Below are 6,038 nucleotides of genomic sequence, written 5' to 3' on the forward strand. Positions count from 1 at the left end.
CCCTCCCAGTGCACCAGGATGAACTTCTGCCTGGACTAGCAGCAATAGTGAAATGTCTGATTGGAAGAGCTGGACTCTCTAATTCCATTTTAAGTTCTGTTCACCATGATTTAAATAAAACCAGTTGCCTAACACTATGGCTCAAATTTCAGTTGCCGCAGTATGTTAACTGTTAATAATTGTATGGTGCACCAACTTTACTACTAGCCCTTCAGCTCATGAATCACTATGGAAACAACAAATGCACACATAACCAGGGACTAATCACATTTATTTCCAAGTTTGCTGGTGACTGTCATTTTCTTCTGAGCAAAGACAACAAACCACGAAGCTGTGTTATCTCTTTATGTCCCAGTAATAAATAAATGTGACACCTTACACAAATGAATACTAGGATGGGAACTAGGCAACAAAGACAAAAGTATAGAAAACTGGCAGTGCTAGAACTGACATTTTAATTTTGTTATGGTTCATGTCTAGATGTCCCCTAAAGCCTCATGCAGTCATGGGGAGCAGGCTTTTTCACAGGTAGCCGAATCTAGAGTTTGTGACTGATTTATAGTGCAACGCTGGGATGAAGGGTGCTGGGATTAAGGCCGGGGGATTGCTGGATCAGTCCACTGATTGGACTGGAACCGCCCCACACCCAGAAGTCTGGATAAGATAAAAGGGGCAGGAAGAGGCTTGTTTCCCCCTTTTGCTCTTGCTGCCTTTGCTGTCTTCTGCTGCCCCAGCTGCCATGAAGAGTTGTCCCTTTGCCACGTGCTACCCTGCCTTGGAGCCAGCTGATTATGGACTGAAACCTCCACAAAATGTGAGCTAAATGAACATTTCCTCCCTTAACTTTGGGCATCAGGTATTTTGTCTCAGCAATGAGAGAAAAGTAACTAAAACAGATTTAATACAAAAGATGCTTTAGAAGAAATAACTGACTGTGGGCCTCACTGATGCTGGTGCTGCTTGACAGACTGTAGATCTGACATAGAAGAACTTGGTAGTGTGAAGACATCGCCAAATGAGAAAAGGGAGAAGGAGAAAGCTATGCCCAATGAAGGGACACAGCGAAGTCCTCACAATAAGGGACCTGTCAGAGACAGTCCCAGTGGTGAAATCTCAAAGTTGATCAAACTTTGATTGAGTAGCAGTTTGCCACGGCAATAGAGGATACTTCAAGTTGTGTGGCAAGAAGGGAAGCACTGTTCAAAATACTCTCAGTGAGTTTAGGGAAGGACAGAAAAACCACCCAGATGTTTCCAATGTTTTAAATTACCACATGCTAAATAAATATTAGTTTTCTGTTTTTACCACCTTGTATGTTTGTAACTAACAATTACAGTGTTTTAAGAACACTTTGACAAAAATGTTTAAAGGTCAGAAGATGATCTTGTAAAAGATACACCTGTGCTTAATGTATTGCAGCTTTTTCTTTTTTCTTTTTTTTTTTGACTTTGACTCCAAATCTTTCAGCATTAAAGGTGCTACCAGGAGATCAACAGCTTTACTCTACAAGGCCCTTGCACAACGTTTTTGCCTTGAGCCAGCAGGGTATGGACTGAATCGTCTGAGCTATGAGCCAGATTAAACCTCTCTTCCTTAAAATTATGGGTGTCAAGTACTGTGTTCAGCAATGAGAATGCTGACTAACACATTTTCTATAAGGGTTCCAAGTCACTGGAACCCAAGACATAGCCTAACCTTATTTCACATGCTACATCTTTCTGCAGTGGCAAACAGAAACACCAAAATGACCCAGAATTTGGAGGCACAATTATTTTATATCAGCAGGCACCAACAAGGAACCAAATTCTTATAAAAATTTCAGATCCCTAAAGCTTAGGGAGGAAAGTTTTCATGGTGTTGCAAGCAAGAAACAGCACCTGCCTGGCAAGCGCAATGTCCTGAGTTCAATTCCCAGTAACCCCTCTACAAGAGAAATAGAGTACTTAGCTGTCTTTGATTGCTTCTTACAATATTCATCACAGTGTCAGCTACACATTACAATGACCAGCTGTTTCTAGGAGACAGTAGTAACAGGAACTATAACAGGAACTATTACCTGGGCAACTAATAGCCTAGCTGGGAAGCATTTTCTGCTACACTATCACAAATCACATCTTATTACATGGTGTTACTATAGTAAGTAGGTAGTTACTCCATTGCAGGCAGTCTTATGGGGTAAAAATAGAAAACAAAACTAATATTTCTTGTGCTGAGCAGCACTGGATAGAGTCAAGAAATGGCCCTCTGACCAATACCCCTCCACAAACTTGGTCTCTCTCTCTTTCTCTCTCTCTTTCTCACTGAGCTACATCCCCAGCCCTTAAAAAATTTTTTTTGGAGACCAGGTCTCAGAGCTAAGCCCAGGGCAGGCTTATGTTTTCAACCCTCCTGCCTCTCTCTCTTAGGATGCTGGGATTACAGGTGTGCACCGCCACACTGGACTCACAGCTGTTTCTGTTCCCTTGCCTTGCTGATGGATGGCACCTTTAGCAGATTCTATAGTCTCCAGTTCACCTCAGGCTGTGAGAAGTTGTCTTATTTACTTTTTCTCATTACTGCTGCAAAATACCCAACACCCAGAGTTAAGAGGGGAGAGGTTTATTGTAGCTCACCAAAATGGTTGCCTTTCTATTTACTTGCTGGGTACTTAAGTTTGTTCTCGGGTTCTAATCAATAGTTTTCTCTTCTTTAACTGTCTTATGTTCAAGGTTGTGAATATCTTTCATTTTGTCAACATTGCATTAGCAAGATGCTTGACTTTTCTTGTGAGCGTATTTTAAGTCTTTACCCATAATTTGCTCTGTAGATTTATTTTCTGTTAAAGCTCTGAATGTTTTTTTCCCCACTCAGTGAAGACTTCGTGGATTTTTATTTGCTTGTTTATTTTTATTTTGATGTTTTGTGTTTTGTTTGTGAGTTTTGTTTGTACTGTCATTGAAGCCAGGGCTCTGACATGATGAGCATGTACTGTACAACTCAGCTACACCTCCAGTCCTCTTGTTGTATTTGTGCTTCTTTCTTTTCTGTATACCATGGTCAACAAGTACCAGTGTGTATATCTGAATCCTTTTAAGGCTCTCACAGATCAGTACAGATTTAGTCTTCCACTTATTGTTGATTTTGGGTTACAGTTCATAATTAATGGTATGTTAGTGTGTTACACTACCATACTAAAGTAAATATTAACACTTATAAGACTTCTGTGTATGTTTACAATAGGAAGTGTTTGTCTGCCATACGCTGCATAACATTTTCTTCATATAACTTAATTAACATTAAAGATTTACTTTAATACTTTCAAATAATTTTATGTTGAAATAAAAGAGGATATCATCATTTATAGATTTCTTTCCTTTATATGACAATACACAATATCTGTTTGCAAATGTGATGTTTTTGCTCTCTAAAAATTTTATGCAGCCTCTTAGTTATTTTTCTCATTGCTGAGGCAAAATACCCAATGCCCAAAGTCAAAGGAGTAAAGGTTTATTTTGACTCACAGTTTGTAGAGGTTTCAGTTCACAGTTGTCTGGCTCCACAGCAGGGTGGCATTCCAGAGGAGCATCACAGAGGATAAATAGTCCATGGCAAAGGAGGACAAGCAGAAGGCAGCAAGACACAAGCAAGTTACAAGGTATAAGCAGTCCTCTTTCTGTCCCTCACACCCTTAATCCTAGCATCACACAGTACATATCCTTGATCCCAGCATTACACATTCTAGATCCAACCATCTTTGAAAAGCCCCATCTATGACCACATGAGGGGACATCTAGACACAAACCATTACAGAGGTGTCACATTTTGGATATTAAAAGTCCAGTGCCTAACACAGAACTTGAGCCTGATGCCTAGCTTCACCTCTTCTTCTGTGGCTCCTTCTGGCAGGTTCAGGAAGAGGTAGCAGGGCCAGTGTGGCAGTGGTGTGATCCACACCTTCACTAATTCCCTTCTCTGGTCTTACACCTCTCTGTCCATTCATGTCCTCCCAAGTGTAGGTGCTTGCCAGGCAGGTGCTTGTGCTGCTGAGCTATAACCCCAGCCCGCTTTTCTTTTTCTAGAAGCTTGAGTTTCAACATTAAGCTGTTTATTTTAGTTTGTTCTGTTTTCCCAGTATTCACTGCTATAAATTTCTCCCATAAGACTGCTTTCATTGTACCCTACGAGTTCTAGTATATTGTATCACATTGTCATTTAATTTAGAAACTAACTTTTTTATTTCATCTGTGACCCATTTTGTTCAGTAAGGTGTTATCGAATTTCCCTGTGTTTATGAATTTCTTGTTTGTTTCTTTTGCCATGATTTTCAATTTCATTGCACTATTGTGAATAAAATGTATGGATAATTTCAATTCCTTGCATTTACTTAAGCATTTTCTATGGGCTGGTATGTGGTTCATTTTGAGGAATTTCCCATGTACAGCTGAGAAAAGTGTGTATTTTCATGTTTTGGGGTGGAACACTGTAGACATCTGCTAGCCCATTTGTTCAGAAGTCTGATTCAGTTCTAATATTTCTTTCCTTTTTTTTTTTTTTGTTTTGTTTTGTTTTGTTTTGTTTTTTGTCTTTTTGAGAAAGGGTTTTACTATGCAGCTCAGGTTGGCCTTAAACTCACTTTGTAGCCCAGACTGACTTTGAAATCACAGCAATCCTCCTGCCTCAGCCTCCTGAATGCTGGGATTACAGATATGTACCACCATCCCTGGCCAGTTCTAATACTTCATTGCTGTTTTTTGTCCAGTCGATCTGTCTGTTTGTAACAGTGGTATATTGAGATCCCCCATGATAACTGTATTAGTGCTTATTTAATTTTTCATGTTTGTTAATATTTCCCTTATATAGTTGGGTGCACTAGTATTTGGTGCATATGCATTTATGATTGTTATCTCTGCTTCTTGGATTATTCCCTTTACAAGGATGTAGTGACCTTTTTTATTGCTTTTGGGCAGTCTTGGCTTGAAATTCACTTTGTGAACAGGATAAGTAATCCTGCTTTTTCCTAGGTTTCTGTTGCATGGAGTATTGTTTTCCATCCTTTGAATTTTAGTCTATGAATTTCTTTTTTAATTAAATGTATTTCTTCTATGTAGCATATTGTTGGATCTTGTGTCTTGATCCATTCTGCCAGTCTGTGTCTTTTGATTGGTGAATTGAGACCATTAATACAGATGATTATAAGTGATATATATTGACTTATCCTTGTCATGTTATTTTCCTATTGTTGGCTCCTGTTTTTTTCCCTGTATTTAATTGTTTGCTTTGCCTGGTGGATTCCTTCTGTTGGGGTTTATGGAGCTGTAGTCCTTGTTATCTGTTTCTAGAGTTTCCTTCAGAACATTTTGGGGTGCTGGTTTTCTGTATTTCCTCAGGTGTTCTTTGTCATAGAAGTATCTTATTTCTCCATCAGTTTTGAAAGATAGTTTTGCAAGGGTACAGCAATCTGGGGTGGAGTTTGTTTTCTTTTAGGGCTTGAAATACTTCAGTCCAATCTCTCCTTGGCTTGAAGATTTGTGTGGAGAAGTCTACTGTGATTCTTATGACCTGGCCTTTGTAGATGATTTGTTTCTTTTCTCTAACAGTTTTTAATATTTTATTCTTGGGTTGAATTTCTGTAATCTTGATTATTATATCCCTTTGTGTAGATTTTTTAAAAAAATCATGGCTAATTGGAGTTCTATATATGCCAAATTCTTTTTCCCACTCAAGGAAGTTTTCTGCCATAACATCTGTGAACAAGTTTTTTACATCACTTTTGCCAGTGCCTGCTTTTTCATTGACTCCCATCAGTCTTATGCTTTTCTCTGCATCTAGCAACTGCTAGATGTGTTTGATGCTGTATTTATTTCTGATATACCACTTTAGCCAAAGTGACACAATTGTTCTAACCACTGTCCTTTCTGGTATACCAGCACTGAGATTGCCTAAAGGTCTTGTGGCCCTTTGCTATTTTTAAGTAATCTTTCTTTTCATGATTGTTAATTGCAAGCCTGAGACGCTAACCTCACACAGGTTTATTCTGCTACAGATGCTTCCAATGGAGT

Source organism: Chinchilla lanigera, unplaced genomic scaffold (genome assembly GCF_000276665.1).
Source record: "Chinchilla lanigera isolate Chin_1 unplaced genomic scaffold, ChiLan1.0 scaffold00061, whole genome shotgun sequence".
In the NCBI taxonomy this organism is placed as follows: Eukaryota; Metazoa; Chordata; class Mammalia; order Rodentia; family Chinchillidae; genus Chinchilla; species Chinchilla lanigera.